At 33.1% G+C, this 16,675-nt stretch overlaps 2 long non-coding RNA genes across 5 annotated transcripts; one reads left to right on the top strand and one right to left on the bottom strand.

Annotated features, from left to right (window-relative positions):
• Window positions 1-1,448: 1,448 nt before the first annotated feature.
• Window positions 1,449-2,394, bottom strand: LOC139897822 (uncharacterized). 2 transcript variants are annotated; one of them, XR_011776809.1, is made up of 2 exons: window positions 2,214-2,394; window positions 1,449-1,901 (listed from the first exon to the last, which is right to left on the bottom strand). It is a non-coding gene; the product is annotated as an uncharacterized lncRNA (long non-coding RNA). The 2 variants fall into 2 exon arrangements; XR_011776808.1 differs by having other exon boundaries at window positions 1,449-1,746.
• A 3,885-nt stretch (window positions 2,395-6,279) lies between these two features.
• LOC139897821 (uncharacterized) lies at window positions 6,280-8,621 on the top strand. 3 transcript variants are annotated; one of them, XR_011776805.1, is made up of 4 exons: window positions 6,280-6,430; window positions 7,375-7,510; window positions 8,003-8,087; window positions 8,199-8,621. It is a non-coding gene; the product is annotated as an uncharacterized lncRNA (long non-coding RNA). The 3 variants fall into 3 exon arrangements; XR_011776806.1 differs by having other exon boundaries at window positions 6,280-6,434; XR_011776807.1 differs by lacking the exon at window positions 7,375-7,510.
• Window positions 8,622-16,675: the final 8,054 nt, after the last annotated feature.

Below are 16,675 nucleotides of genomic sequence, written 5' to 3'. Positions count from 1 at the left end.
CACTTTGAGTTAGACCACTTTGAGACATCTATAATTTACAAAACCTTTTTAAACATACTTATAATAGTTACCTTGTTTGATTTCAAAAGATTTTTGAACCAAAAGATGTTAATTTTTACTAATCACAATTAATGACATCTTAATGATATTTTAAGCTCAAATAAGATCAAACACACAAAACGTTTTACTCTTGTCTTATTACAAAATATCATAGTAATGATGGTCATTAAAAGTCCCAACAAAAGAGGTGCTCACCCATGACTCTTATGTATCATTTTTATGTATGTGTTGTTAATTATGAACTAGTAAATTGTTGTAATAATCTCCAAGTAAGTTCCAACTAGATTCAAACTAGTTCATTTGAGATGTAACAATGTTCCAAAGAGCAAAACATTTCCATTAACAAAATGACAAGTAATTAAGAAAGGTTGATGAAGTTTTGGAAGGTTATGCTTTGTCAAGAGACAAAAATCTGCAATTACCCAATTAAGAAATCAATGACAAATGGTCAAAGCTTGAAGACTTTCTTCTTTTGAGGACATGTCAACTTTCACACTTATGTCCAAAGCAAAAAGGGTAATGGGAATGATTTCAGAGATAACTGGCTTCTAGTTGCAGCCATCCAACAAGGAAAAGTGACAAAGTTCAAAGGACAAAAACGGTTATATATTCAGATGTCAGCAGTACACGGTCGAACCACGGTCGACCGTGCAGTGAGTCGTACAGCTTTCAGGCAGATTTCTCTTTCCTATAAAAGCCAAGCCTTGGAGCATTTGAACACTCACCTCTTGCACTCATATTTTCTTATATTCTCTGATATCATTCTTATAATTCATTGTAATCTTTTAGAGTGATTTTAGCAAGAGTACTTGTAAGCTTAAGTTGTAAGTCTACTTGTAAACTATCTTCTTAAAGGGATCTAGAAGGTAATTGTGTTTTCACTAGGTTAGAACATTAGGATCTTGTGGTAAGAGCTTTAGGTGTTTGTGAAGTCTTCAAAGGGACGTAAAAGTTCACAAGTTGCGGCTTATCGAAGTACTAGTGTTGTATCCGGACACTCCACCGAGTTTGGGGTATCATAGTGAAGAAAAATCTCAATTCGTAGAATTGGGGAGTGGATTAAGGAAGATTAGTTAACATCTTCCCGAACCACTATATATCGTTGTGTTTGTTCTCTCTTCCTTTATCTCTTTGATTTCATATACATATATTTATATTTATTATACGTATTGTTAAACAACAAACATTTCAAGTCACACTATATCAAATTCAAGTTCAAGAAAACGTAAAATTTTTCTAAAAATCTTAAAAAATCGACTAAGAAACTATTCACCCCTAGTTACATACAAAAGTACTTTTAGAGAAAAGTGAAATGTAAGGGTATGTGAGTTAATTATGTGAGTATGTGAACTCTTTAAATAGACAAACAATTGAAACAACAAGCAACAAACACACCAAAATGAGCATCAAATAAACCAAAATGAGCATCAAACAAATACCAGTTGGCTAGCATTAAATATTTTTTTTTATATAATATTTACGGATAAAATTTAATTTACATCCCTATCCCTAAGAACAATTACTGAGTCTGCTTTAGTCGGTTGCTCTACCAATAACTCCCATACCACTAGATGCATCGCATACACATTTTCTCGCAGCCACTCCAGAATCTCTTACACAGTTGTAATCAAATGTCAATTCTTCCCCCTTCTTGATAAAGAGACGAATGCAAACTTCCCCATTCACCTTCGGTAAGGCGGAATATAATGTAAGTGGGAATATATATGATTAAGCATATCACTGTTGCATTGTACTTGTAACTATCCGATCATTTTCGTTGCGAAAATTTAACTCACAATTGTGTTTTATAAAACGACTCAAATTTCCTTTTCCACAAGCATCTATTACCCGAGGATGAAAAATAATAAAATTACAAATAACAAAACTAGTAAATTTAACAAAATATAAATACATACGGCCGAGGCGTACGCCTGGAGGCGCGCGTCAGAACGTTTTTAGAAAATCCCGTTTTGAAACGTACGCCTCTTTAGCCTTTAAAAATCGTACGCCTCATATGCCGAGGCGGATCATTTTTTGTTGAGGCGGTTATAGGGATGAGGCGTATGCCTCATGTTGTTTAGCAAAAAAAAACACTGGTCAACGGCGGCCGTATGTCAAAATTTTGTGCGGAGATGATGGATCTGTAAACTTACCTTAATGACGTGCGGAGGTTGAGGGAAATCGTGAAACACCGGCCAAAGAGGTGGCGACAACAGCTTGTATTAGGTTTAGGTTGAAGATGAACTTGAGACGGATAAAATGTTTATGGGAGGGGGAGAACGCATCTTATCTTAGGAGAATATGGTTCATATCTGATTTCATATAATCAGCTTTTTCTCGTTTAAGGTTACAATGTCAGTCCTTCATCTTTTACCAAATTTTAATAATATTAATAAACTTGATATTAACTCTAAACTTTAAGCAATTGACATCAAACAACCTCATAGCACAAATACATTAATAATTCAGTCCTCAAACCTAAACTTATTAAGATAAAAACATAAACATTACTCCGTATTTGTTTAAGATGGGATTTATTAGTTAGTTACATTATTCAAAAATGTGGGAGTCTGTATGAAGATTTTTTTATGTATTTTTTTTTAACTCCACCTCGAGCATACGCCTCGGTTCACCTCGAGGCGTACGCCTCGCCACATAAAGGGGAAACGCTTTGAGGTGTGTTTCCGTTTTTTTAACATGCATAAAAAGCATATAGATAATCATAAATGAAGATGCACGATCATTTTGTAGGAAGTATTGCTTAACATAAATAAATAATGTTATGTAACAAAAATCCAAGATTGGCAACACAATATGTTATGAATCAGAATTCAAATGACATCTCCAATACCCATAATAATAATCTCGTTTCGTTCTAATCATAAATAAATCATGGCCAAACTTTTAATGTCAACTAGCGATTACAGTCCTGATATGTGATAGTATTAGAATATTGATATGTAACATATTTTCATGTGTTGTAAACGTGTAACTTTAGTCAGTCAATATACAACCTAGTCTTAGGTTGTTCAGATTATTTAGGAAGGGTTCTATCCCCTATTTACTGATAGTTAGTTACCCAAATACAGGACTATGTACGTGCAGGGGCGTCCCGTCGATTTCAATTTTTCATATGGGCCCTGTTCAATCAATAAAAAATAGGCCTTTTGTATATATAAAAATTAATTAAGTTTTTCATAAGTAATACTTATTTTTGGATTATGGGCCTCTTGGAATTATGGACCTTGTGCAAGCGCACGTGTTGCACGCCCTAAAATCCGCCCCTGTGTACGTGTATATATACATTGTTCAAGTGATGAATAAAATCAAGCAATTCACTTTCTTTTATGGTATCGAGCCTTTCTCCTCTCCAATTCCTACTCAATTTTCTGCAGAATTTTTTTTTTCTCTTCTCAACCTACAATGGCCCAAAAACTTGTGAATTCCTACAAGATAATATTCATCCCATTTATACACTGTCAACCACATGGACAAGTCAAAATGCGCCTACTGTATCCTCTACTATCTCACCCAACAGTCCATCCAAACTCGTTCCTTTATCACCTTCATCTACTGGGCCGTCACCTAATACAAGCCCACTATCTCAGTCAACTTCTCCTACTGGACCACTTCATAATAGTTCTATTCAATCACCTACTACATCCAATACTCACCCAACTACTAATATTAATCCTAATTCTCCTACAATATCTACTGATCCATCACTTTTGCATGACACTAACTCTACCTCCCAACCAACTCGAACTATCACTACTAGGAGTATGACTGGTATCCATAAGCCTAAAACTCTTTTCAACTTGTCCGCTACTACTTCTCTATCTCCACTACCAAGCACACCCAAACAAGCCATATCCGACCCTAATTGGAACCATGTCATGACCGATGAATATAGAGCTTTAATGGACAATAATACTTGGGTACTTGTACCGCGGACTAATGATATGCATGTTATTAGAAGTATGTGGATTTTCATGTACAAATTTAAATCGGACGGGTCGCTTGAAAGGTACAAAGCAAGGTTAGTTGGTGATGGTCGTTCTCAAACGATCGGTATTGATTGTAATGAAACGTTTGGCCCGGTAGTTAAACTGGCAACAATTCGAACCGTTTTATCCATCGCACTTTCTCGCTCTTGGTTGATAAATCAACTTGATGTCAAAAATGCATTTTTACACGGGACTTTAAAGGAAACGGTATATATGCATCAACCGTATGGTTTTCGTGATTCTAATAAACCGGATCACGTTTGTCTTCTCAAACGATCTTTATACGGGCTAAAGCAAGCACCACGAGCTTGGTATCATCGCTTTGCAACTTAAGTGTCTTCAATTGGGTTTATTAACAGCCAGTCTGATAACTCCCTTTTTGTCTACAGAAAAGGTAATCAAACGGCATATATTCTACTATATGTAGATGATATAATATTAGTAACATCGTCGCCTACTCTAAAACAATCGATCATGTCGCGTCTATCTCATGAGTTCGCTATGAAAGATCTCGGTTCACTAAGCTACTTTCTTGGCATAGCTGTTACATCGAACAAACAGGGACTGTTTTTAAGTCAGTCATCATACGCAAAAGACATAATTGCAAGGGCTGGTATGACTGCTTGCAATCCTATTAAAACCCCTGTCGATACCAATGCAAAGCTAAGCTCCACAACAGGTCCTTATGCTGATCCTACAAAATACCGAAGCCTAGCTGGCGCGTTACAATACTTAACGTTTCCACGACCCGATATTTCATATGCCATTCAACAAACATATACAAAACTTAATTTGAAGCTCGTTTAGTAAATAAGTCCGAGTCCAAGTCCGAGCTTTATCTCGACTTCAAACAAATTCGTGAGCTTAAACGAGCTTTTCATTTATATACAGTTATACACCGTGTATTAACTTTTTTCTAAATAATATAATATATAATTATATAATAGTCACTATTATATGTTATATATTTTTTTTTTTTTGAAAAGCAACATGATGATATATAAGAATTAAAGATGGACAAGTACAGAGCAGCCTAAATTACAACTACCTGTACTAGCCTAATTACATACACGACTAGCAAAATACAGAATAAACATGCTGAGTTAGCATTGTACATGATCCCGAAACAGTAAGATAAAATTTAAGATAAAATTTTGGGTTTACTAGCCAAACATTCCAGTCTATATGCACTATTATATGTTATATATCAATATCAATATTAGTGAACAATAGTAAATCTTAGTAAATAAAAGTTACAAAAACATAAAATATAATAAAATTAAAAAATATAAAGAAAATAAAGGATTATGTCATTAACAAGTCGAGCTCGAGCCGAGCTCGAACTTCTAAGATATCAAACGAGTCGAGCTCAAGCTTAACAATATTAGGCTCGAACCAAACCGAGCCGAGCCGAGCTCGAGCTCAAGCTCCATGAAATTTAAACTAACCGAGCTCAAGCTCGAGCTTACACCCTTTACTAATTATTGTAAATGAAATATGAAATATATACATTAACGTTATTGAATGTTACGGGCTTGTGAGCCCATAGTTCTATTCTTTCTTTTGCCAAATAATCAATATATTTCATCTTTTGCGGAAAAAAAAAAATAAATAAAAATAAAAAAAATAAAATAAAATTCTATTCTCTCTTTATTTTATTGACTACGCTATATATAGTAAGTAGTCCGTATTATTTAACTAGTTAATAAAAAACTGGACATGTGTAGCTTAAAGTCCAAGTCCAATGAATGATTTCTGGCCCCATAAGAAGTTGGGCTGCTGCTGCGCAGGTTGAACGCCATCTTAGCCGGGCCTGGCCACTGCATTAAAAAAGTCATATCATATAGAATCACGAAGAGGTTGGGAGACAGCTAACAAACGCTGCAGACATCCAGAGATAGCTTTGCTTTTTCATATATATATATAATATAATATATATATAATATATAATATATATATATATATATATATATATATATATATATATATATATATATATATATATATAAAACAAAAAAAAAAAAACCTTATTTTTAATTTCTTAATTAAAATCACTCAAATGTCTAAATGTCTAAATTGCATCTGCTGCTGATATAGAGAAATAATACGGAGTAATACAATCTCCAATGTGCCGTCTCCGGTGTCTCAAATCAGGTTTATGATTCTCGAACTTACTAAAACTTCAGATCTAGGTTTATGCACGTTGATTTAGTTTGAATTCAGTGATTTATGTAGATTCACTTGTTAATACGAAGAGTGATGAACTGAAGATCAAAATGAGATTATTGCTGGAAAAGAGAAGGCAGTTGCGGAGAAAGACAAGTTGATTAAGGAGAAAGCTGACAGAGATTGCTTCGCTTAAGGTAGGTAGGAGTTTTTTATTTTTTTTATTATACTTAATTTAATTTTTATTTTTATGGATGAATGTAAATGTATGCTATTAGGTATGATATAAGTTATAATCCCTGTATGATAGGTTAAAGGATCATCGGATGCTAACGAGCAGATTAAAAAGGCTCATATAAAGTCACCGGAATACCATTATTTTAGAGGTCCAAAGAAAAGGATATAATATATAATTATATTATCATTTTCAAAATAGCAACAAGAAAATGTACTATGGTTATTGTTTTTTAAGTAGTAAATTAATTTTAAGATAAAGTAAGCTTCAAAAGATTTAGCGCAAGATTGTTGTTGTTGTTGTTGTTGTTGTTGTTGTTGTTGTTGTTAATTGCAATTGAAATTGATATCACCAATTACTTGAAATACAGGAAAGAAATTGTGGTTTTTAATTTTGAATCTTGAATAATATATTAAGTTCATTTAAATTGATTGACATTATTTGAAAGATTAATCATTACAGATTCATTTTTACAAATATGTCAAATATTTGACTTATGAGTTTAGAAATATCGATGATGGATCCAGTGATCCTTTGTCTAAAGGGGATGATTCTCACACACACTTTTTTGATCCTCACACACCAATTTAAAGAAATGGAGTATTATTAGAAAAGTAAAAAGTTAAAATAGGTGTGTGAGATTAAAAAAGGGTGTGTTAGAATCATCCCCTTTATCTAAAACATACAAATGAGTTTAAAAATGTGTTCCTAATCGTTGTCGTTTTGTAACTATTTTGTTCTGCCATTGTTATTAATAACATTCATTGAAATTATTCTTGATTTTTGTTTTTGACCTTCTGAGTTTGAGCTCAGTGTTCGGCTATTTCTATAGTGATAATTGTTCATGGATTTATTAAGAACATGCGATTAACCAATGTTGATATGTTGGATCCATTAATGTCTCAGATGATATGCTTGAGAGTTTATCTATTCCAGCTCAAAAGGATCTGCTTGAAACATAGGTGGAACACATCAAATAGGGTCCATCTTTAAAGCGTATTCTATAAGATATTGAAACAGGTGGTCCAACTACAATAATGAGGTATAAATCTGCAGCTGATATTAACAGCTACAGCTGATATTAACAGCTAATATTTTCTCTTTTTTATCTTTTATTTACGTGTGATTATGGGGTACAATCATTTAGAGGTTTTTGTTTTTTATTATTTAAGTCCATAGCTTACAAATTTCAGATATTTGTGTTATTAAAAATTCGTTCTCTTTTATAAGAAAATATCGGCCATATTATATCTGAGTTAATAGTATTATTTTAAATGGTTTCATTGCCTAGACGTTGTAAATTTTCTTATTATATAATTATTGTGGAATGCATTTGTAAGCTTTAAATATAGATGAAAACTGAAGTCAGTTGTGCACAAGAGAATATGTGACCGATGACTGTAGTGTTTGTTTTTGCTGCTACATGTTCATTACAATGACTTGTTTGAATTCTGTATTTAAATTTTTAATGTGATTTATGTATTGATTAAGCGATTTTTAGTCATAGTAGCCAATTGAATTTTTAACTATACAGAGGCCTTGCAGCTGGTATTGTCAGAATGCAAGCCGGAAGTCATGATTGTTGATATTTGCAAGAAGAGAGAGTCATACATCAGAGAGTAAGTTGATATTATATCTTAAATAATGAAATGTATTTGATAACAGTTGTATATTCGTTTTTGTCAGATGTAATATCTCACTTTTTTTTTTTTTTTTTTTTTTAAATATAGGCAAACTGGGAGTATGTACAAGAATGTTAAAAAGAAGATTCAAAGGGGTGTGGCATTTCCTACTTGTTTGTCTGTGAACAACACGGTCTCTCATTATTCCCCGCTTGCCAGTGACGAGACAGTATTGGAAGAAGGTGACATTTTGAAAATGATTTTTGCCCGTGATTATCAAAATGACTTGGTATGGGTTGTTTCATTGACATGAGCTGCTATATAGACGGTTTCATTGCCGTGGTGGGGCACATTAACTTTCTTCAGAAAGGGCTATACCCCGCAAACGAGTCAGGTTGGGTCGGTTTGGGTAACGGGTCAAAATGGTTTTGGCTTGATATGGGTCATGGTTTAAACGGGTAATAAATATAAACCGGTCCAAACGAGTTTGGTTGGATTGGTTTGGGTAACAGGTCAAAACTGGTAATGGGTCCACACTAGTCATATACTTTTACATTTGATTTTTATTATATTGTTTTAGTTATTTATATATATATATATATATATATATATATATATATATATATATATATATATATATATATATATATATATATATATATAATATATAATAATAATAATAACTAAAACAATATAATAGATGTAAAAAATCAAATGTAAAAGTATATGACTAGTGTGGACCCATTACCCGTTTTGACCTGTTACCTAAACCGATCTACCTAAACCGACCCGACCCGTTTGAATATTTTACTCGTTTGACCCATGACACATTTCAATCCAAAGCCGTTTTAACTCGTGACCCAAACCATTCTAACCTGACCCGTTTGCCAATATATGCGCTCACAAAGCGCATGAGCAACCAATACATGTAGATCACAAAAACCAATGGAAATCTATCAGATGTCAATATCCGATTAAAGTTTCTTCAGTTAGGTATCTTCATTTATCCTAATAATAATTTTTTGTTATTTATTTACTTATTACATCGTACTAAGTAATGTGTGTCTTCATTTATGCTTTCTTTTTCGAATAATACATAAAAATAAAAATGCATATACATGTGATGAAAACATGAATATTGAATAGCATCAGTTGAACATCTTATTCAAGAGTTTTTATAATCAATATGCAAACAAAAGTATTCAACTTCCTTCCTTATAATAGTTTTTCGACAAAATTACTCCGGTCGTCCTTGAACATATACCGAAATCATAGGCGTCGTCCCCAAACTTTTTTTTTTGCGCTCGTCGTCACTGAACTTGCATTTTATAACCTGTGTCGTCCTTCCGTCTAGTTGCTGTCACTTTCCTCCGTTAACCTTCAACATGTGCCATACATGTGAGGGTATTTTAGTCTTTTGAATCTTTTATAGTTCAAGGACGACCGGCGTAACATACTTCAATTAATCTTTTCTTTTCTTTTTTTCTTTTTTCTTTTCTTCTCCTTTCTCTTTTAAAACCCATTTTCTTACCCTTTCCCTTTTACTCCTAAATCTAAAACCCTAACATTAAAATCAAGAACCCTGCAAACAAATCAACATCTAAAACTTGAAAGGTTTGAAATTAGTGTGTTCGTGAAAAAAATATGTTCTCAATTTTGGGTCTTTTTTTTCCATCATCGAATTTGTTCATCTGTATCTTCAAGACCTCCAACTTCATGAACCTGATGAACATCAAATTCGCAAAAGATAAGGGCATTTTTCCTATGTTATTAAAGAAAAAAAAAGAAAGAAGAAAAGAAAAACTGAATTGGAACTTGCAGTTAAGATAGTCATTACCATATTGGTAATTGGTAACAATAGAACCTCAGACCATTTAGCCTCCTCTTCTTCAACTAAAATGATACTAAAAACATACTCATGGAACTTCCCCTTTTCCCTAATTTTAATTTTAATTCTAGTTTTAATAATAATAATAATAAAATAAAAATAATAATAATAATAAACCAACAAAAACTCTCCTTTCTGTTACCAACGTAAACCATCTTCCATATTTAGTACAAACCCAACTTCAATTCCCCCAATTACATCTTTTTCTTCTGATTGTTTATCAGGAAATCAAGAAACCATCATAATTGAACTTTTGATTTAAGATGTTTTAAAGCACGATTCCTTGATGAAATATGTTACAAATCCATCATGCAATGCTCGACAATCAGAATCTCAACATGAAACATCAACATTCGCACGAATTGGAATTATGAATTTTTGTTGACTTTTGAATCCGAACCTTGGACTCCAAAATTCGAACTCAAATCTTCATGTTTGGATTTGAGATTTTGCAAACACGTTCACCAAATGAAAATGAAGAGATCTGCACTTTTTCTTTTCTCGATTTCGTTCTAAAACGATCCGGAGCTCAAATCACTTTAACTTTTTGAAGAATGAAAAACACGATCGAATTTATCATGAATCTGTTGTTGTTAATTTGATCCGATGATGCACGAAGGTTAGGATCGTATAAGGAACGAATTTCTGTAATCAATTCGTGATGAGATACATGAATAATCAAATCTGATTTTTTGGCTCCATGAAGATGATGTACAGTAACATAAGATGAATCTGATTTTTGATTTCTGAATTTGTATAGTAGCAGTAAATAATATTGGGGATGAAAATAAGGAAAGAAAGATAATATTACGCCCGTCGTCCCTGAAATATAAAAGAGTTAAAATGACATAATTGTCCTCACATGTATGGCACATGCTGAAGGTTAACGGAGAAAAGTGACGGCATCTAGACGGAAGGACGACAAAAGTTATAAAATACAAGTTCAGTGACGACGAGCGCAAAAAAAAAAGTTCAGGGACAACGCCTGTAATTTTGGTATATGTTCAAGGACGACGGGAGTAATTTTGTCTAGTTTTTCTGATGTGTACTTTTTATCATCTAAATCATCTAAAAATTCGTGTACACTACCGTTGATATCACTTAACAAATAAAGGGTGCTAATAATTAGTTATAAATATGTCTCGCTGTCCAAGCGGCTTTTGGTGTCAACACGTGTGGTTAGTGGTTCTCCTTAAACAAAGAGTACGCTTTTACACTACATTTACTGCCTTTTATACATTGACGATGTTGATGTCCCGGAACTTGATATGTGCTTTTTGAACTACACTCGTGGAATGACCCAAAGGGTAGGACTTAAATATTTGAATAGAGCATGGTATTGCCTTTTTATTTGCATACACTTCTAAAAGGGATTTTTTGCATGACAATTAAGGATGATTCTTTGCGTATTTGCATCTCATTGTATGATGTATTCCACATCATAGCTGGAACTCGGAGTAAATTCCGAGAAAATAACTTTTTTTATGTGCAATGATAGCTTTAGTAGCGCAGCTTTGATTACTTTCTTCTATGATTTAACTGATGCTTAATAGTCATTCCATTTTGCTCACTTTTAACGATTAAAATGTGTTTCTATTAAAATGTGTTTCTTTTAGGATCCCTTGTATCAGCTTATTCAGTTACCAACTCAAGCATCTTGATGACAATACCTCTCTTTAGCAATTTTGTAAAAAAATATGTTTGTATAAATTTCATTTTTAAACTCGCAATAATGGTCACTCGTGGAGCCCTGTGGTTTGTATCATAATCACTGGTGGTCCCTTGGTCCCTGAACTTCTCTTCATCAAGGATGGCCCGTGGCATTTTCAATCACCGATGGTCCCTATGGTGCATATCTCATGGACCATCTTTGGCGAAATAATTGAAACCACAACGACCATCGGTGATTCAAAATGCAAACCACGAGGACCATCCTTGACGAAAAAAAAGTTCAGGAATTTTGACAAAGTTTGTATGTGTTTCTGATTATACCTTCTTATTTTGTTAAGATTCTGATAGTATCATTTCTTGATAACTTTTAAATGTTGCATTATTTTACCATTTTTGATTATGTCGAGTAGTGATTTGTGTTTCGTGGGATTGGAAGTATTATCAAACATTTTTATGTACTATAACAAATTAGTTAGTTTTTGAATTGTGTTAAATGTTTTACCTGAAATTGAAATTAATATTTATGAGGCTGTCTTGCTAAAGGTTAACTTATGGGAGTTGATCCGTACACCACTTGTTTTTTTGCCATACACCACCAAACTACAATCTTTGACTATTTTACCCTTTCTAACTCAAGGCTCTTTTCCCTAAATTAATTATGAGAAAGGGTAAAATGGTCCAAAATTAAATTTTGGTGGTGTATAGCAAAAAGCAAGTGGTGTACGTATCAGCTCCCTTAACTTATACACCGATCCAGACACTTATATATGTCGGGTATATTGTACCTTGATTTATGATGTATTATTTTGTTTTGGATATTGAACATATCGTTGAACACTATGTTTTGGTTTAACCCCTACCTTTTTTTTTTTTTTTTTTTTTTTTTTAAACATGCTCTTGTCATTGCTAATCATAAAAGTGACATTGATTGTCACCTTTTTTTTTCAAACATGCACTTGTTCATTAGTGCATGACTTATGTGATCCATACTCTTAAATCCACAAAGTGTTTCTGTTTGCCAATATTCTCTACTTGTTTTGTAACATAGATGAGGGTGTGTTGGTAGTTGTTTTGCGGGCATAAAGAAATCGTCAAAATCTCTTCCTTCAAGTTTATGGATCAGGTTGAAAACTTGAAATAGTAGTGACAACTAAAGTTCAAATCGATGTCAGACCTACATGGAAGTTATGGAAGTTGAGAATTCAATTTATCTTTATCCTAAAAAGTAAGGTGTAATTGTCGAACAAAACAATTAGCTTACATCCATGTTGCAATATGCCTTTTAAAAATCCCGCGAAGTCTCGAGCATCAATTAGGAATGAAGTAGGACCATTTTTTTTTTATATAAAATACACTCATTTTCATAAAAAATAATACATTTACATAAAAAATAATGTACTAATTTTTACATGCATATTAAGTATGTGAAAAGGCTGTCAGAGATTCAAATATAAAATACAAAATTCAAATATAATTTAAGACTATATAGAACATTCGATTGCAAATGTGAAGTTATGTGTTTGATGCAATGTGAGTTCTATTTAATTTGTGATCATGTATATATTTTTGAGGGAAAATACATGCATGATTTACGATAGAAAGGTTATTTTAGGCGTCAACGTAATTAACCGCCGGTCCGATTACCGTGATATCTCGTGCCCGAGATGATCTCGGGAGGGTGGTTAACGATTTGCCTGCCGGCTGATGTCCATTGGCAGCAATAAGGAAAAAACCGTACGCGATCCGTACGTAGGAAAAAACCCTATCTTTGACAATTAGAGATTCATAAAAGCGTTCAATTAACTAAAGTTTGAATGCAAGACAATTACCATTATCTATAAAGACTTTTTTCTTCTTTGGTCCCTGTATTATACCCTATATTGCTAACAGCACCCCTTAAGTTTTTTTTGCCTTTAGAATTCTTTGTTTTTCAAAAATTCGCAATCAGCATATTTAGTCCGTTAGGTCTTGACATGTATACTGCATGTGACGGTAAAATCGTCTTTTTGCCATTCTTTTTCAACTGAATATGAAACCTAGCACTTGCTCAAGTTGTTTTTCCCAAAATTATATAAGTAATTTGAAGGTTTAATGTATTCCGAAGGCTTAAAGTATTTAATGAATATGATGTTGATACAAACCTGAAGGCTTGAACGGCAGCAAGTTCGTGAGTTACGCCATAGTTGACGGGACCATCGTCGACGGTACCATCATCAATGTCGTCGTCGGGCTTTGAACACCGGAATCTAAAACAAACACCCCCAAACAAAATCTAAATCGGTTCACATAGATCTGTGATTGTAACATGGTCGTCGGAGATTCGGTCACTGTAATTGGAAGACTGTTAAACCGTCGTCATCCTCGAATCGTTGCTGTACGTCGGACCAACCAGCCACTGCCATTTTGATTTATATAAGTTTAATTACACCAACAATAAGTAGAAGATCAGAAGGTACAATGGATATGCAGATCTTATTGCTCAGATGTTGTGAATATAAGTGGGTTTTATAATTTTGGGTTAACCGATTGTAAACTTAAGTGGGTTTTTATAAATATAGTAAAACCCTGTAATTTAATACTCGATAAATTAATAATCTCGATAAAATTAATAATTTGTTCGGTCCCAACTCGGGACCAGTACAAATTTGAACCCCAATCAATAAAATAATAAGATAATAATTTTTTTAAAATCTCAATATAAATATATTGGTCCCAGCGAAATTATAAATTAATAATTACTAAATTTTTTTTGAAATCCCAATATACATTGAACTTGACAAGTTCATTAATGTGTGAATGTACATACATGAGAATTTTGAAGGTCCATGTTTACGTTTTATTCAAACAGGTAAAGTGAACAAACATGATAATTTCGAATGCCGATGCATTAATTTGAAACTTGCTCACAAAGATAAGCGAATTTTTCTAAATTAATAATTTATTAATTTATCAATATAATAATATCTCACTAAATTAGTAAAATATCATGGTCTCAACATTATTAATTTATAGAGGTTTCACTGTAAGTAGGTTTCATAATAGATATGCCAATTTAAAGTAATTGTGGGAGCAAATCATATCGGAAGATAATTTAATGATTTGTGGCAAACCAAGAAGTAAATTTGGTTGGAGTTAATTTGATGCTTTTAATGAAAAATAAATAGGGTTTATAGTTATTTTAAATTTAGGGATGAACAATCAAGATTATGAAGAAATTAGGGTTTGTGTAAATTAAATAAGGTTAGGAGATGAAGATGGAGGCTAAAAAGACGATTTTGCCCTCACATGCAGTGCACATGTCAATATTTAACGGACTATTTTAAGGGACGTTTGACAGAGGGATGCTGATTGCAAATTTTTGAAAAACAAAGGATTCTAAAGGCAAAAGAAAACTCGAGGGACACTGTTAGCAATATGGAGTATAATACATGGACCAATGGAGCAAAAAGGCATCTATAAATATGGAGGTACCTCATGGGATTCAGGTTTGAATTTTATTTAGAGCATATTGATTTTATGTGAGTCATTTCCATCATTACCACAAGAAATGTTGTTTATGAGGATATAATGAACCAATCACTATGATATATTGGGATGAGTTATATTTAGAGAAATTGATTGATAGAGATTATTACTTGCATATTATATGAATTGCAGCCTCATAAAGTCTATCTGAACCATCACAAACTCAAACTTCTTATTGGACATGGCAATTTGTAATGATTTGACATTGTGGTCTGTTGTGATGATAAGTAAACTCCCTGAGATATATACTGATTGGCTTAGCTAGACAATTACGAATGTGTCAGTTTTATCGGCATTTTATGCACTCACGGTTTTTTACCAAGTAGTACTGTATTTGCTAAAGAATTGGCAACACAAGCCTTTTGCAAAGTTCCTATGTCTCAAGAGGATCGTCTTCTTCTGTTTTGGGCAAATACCTTTTTTACACGTCTCTAGTTGATGCTACCATCTGCTCTGCTTATGGCGCCATAGCCATGGAGATCTCATGCCTACGGCGCCATAGCAGGGGAGATATCTGACAACACAAAAGAAGCAGACAAAACTTTCAAGCCAACACAAGAGGCATGACTCTTCATATGCCTAGTACAGTAATACACTTAAAAAGTGCTTGCTCTAAAATGTCTTTCTAATATCACAACTACAAGGCCATATAGTCATATAAGCAAAGAGAGTTATAAAAGAGCCCTCGAATTCCATTTCATCATCAATGAGGATAAGTTTTCACAAATTTGCTTACTTATTAAATTATTGATAGTTAGTTAATAGCTAATAGTTACTGTACATTTCGTAAATACTCCGTACAAGTTCACCATTGAAAATAAAGCGAGATGCTCCATATATTAAAACACAAACCATAATCAGACTTCTACTCATTCTTCATCTCCGTACAATTTAGTTTAGTTTGGTCTTTCTCCAATGTCTCCGCCTTTGCATCCATTGCTTTCACTCCATCTCTTTGATTCTCTGGTTGCACTTGAGACGTAGATAAAGTATCATAAGTATACGCTTATTAAATTTCTCACATAAAAAACTACTACTGCTTTTCTGTACTACTTATATTAGGTAAATTCTACACAGCCCTGAAAAGAAAGTATTTTCTCATTAAGAATGATCATAATTACTAAAAAGGTGGTTAATTGCAATCCTGAAATATACATAAAGCCTTCATATAAGGCATATGTTACAGTGTTTTTAGAAATTGGCGTAGCAAATACACCAATTGGTGCCATACTTGTAACGTTTTTAATTTAATTTTCTCACAATACCAACTAAGTACTACGGAGTATTACTTATCTGTACTATTACAAGTATTTACAAAAACCCTAGAAAATGGAAGGAATTTTCTCATTAAGACTGATCACAATTAACAAAACAAGGTGGCTAGTTAAAAACCTAGAATATGCTTAATGCCTTCATAGACGACATATTTTCCAGTGTTTTTAGCAAGTGTGGCACTGAAAACACCAATTTGAGCCCTAGTCTCAGGGTCAGACAAGTATTC

Source organism: Rutidosis leptorrhynchoides, chromosome 3 (genome assembly GCF_046630445.1).
Source record: "Rutidosis leptorrhynchoides isolate AG116_Rl617_1_P2 chromosome 3, CSIRO_AGI_Rlap_v1, whole genome shotgun sequence".
Taxonomy (NCBI): domain Eukaryota; kingdom Viridiplantae; phylum Streptophyta; class Magnoliopsida; order Asterales; family Asteraceae; genus Rutidosis; species Rutidosis leptorrhynchoides.
The sequence above is the reverse complement of the archived record's forward strand: the minus strand, read 5'-3'. Positions and strand labels throughout refer to the sequence as shown.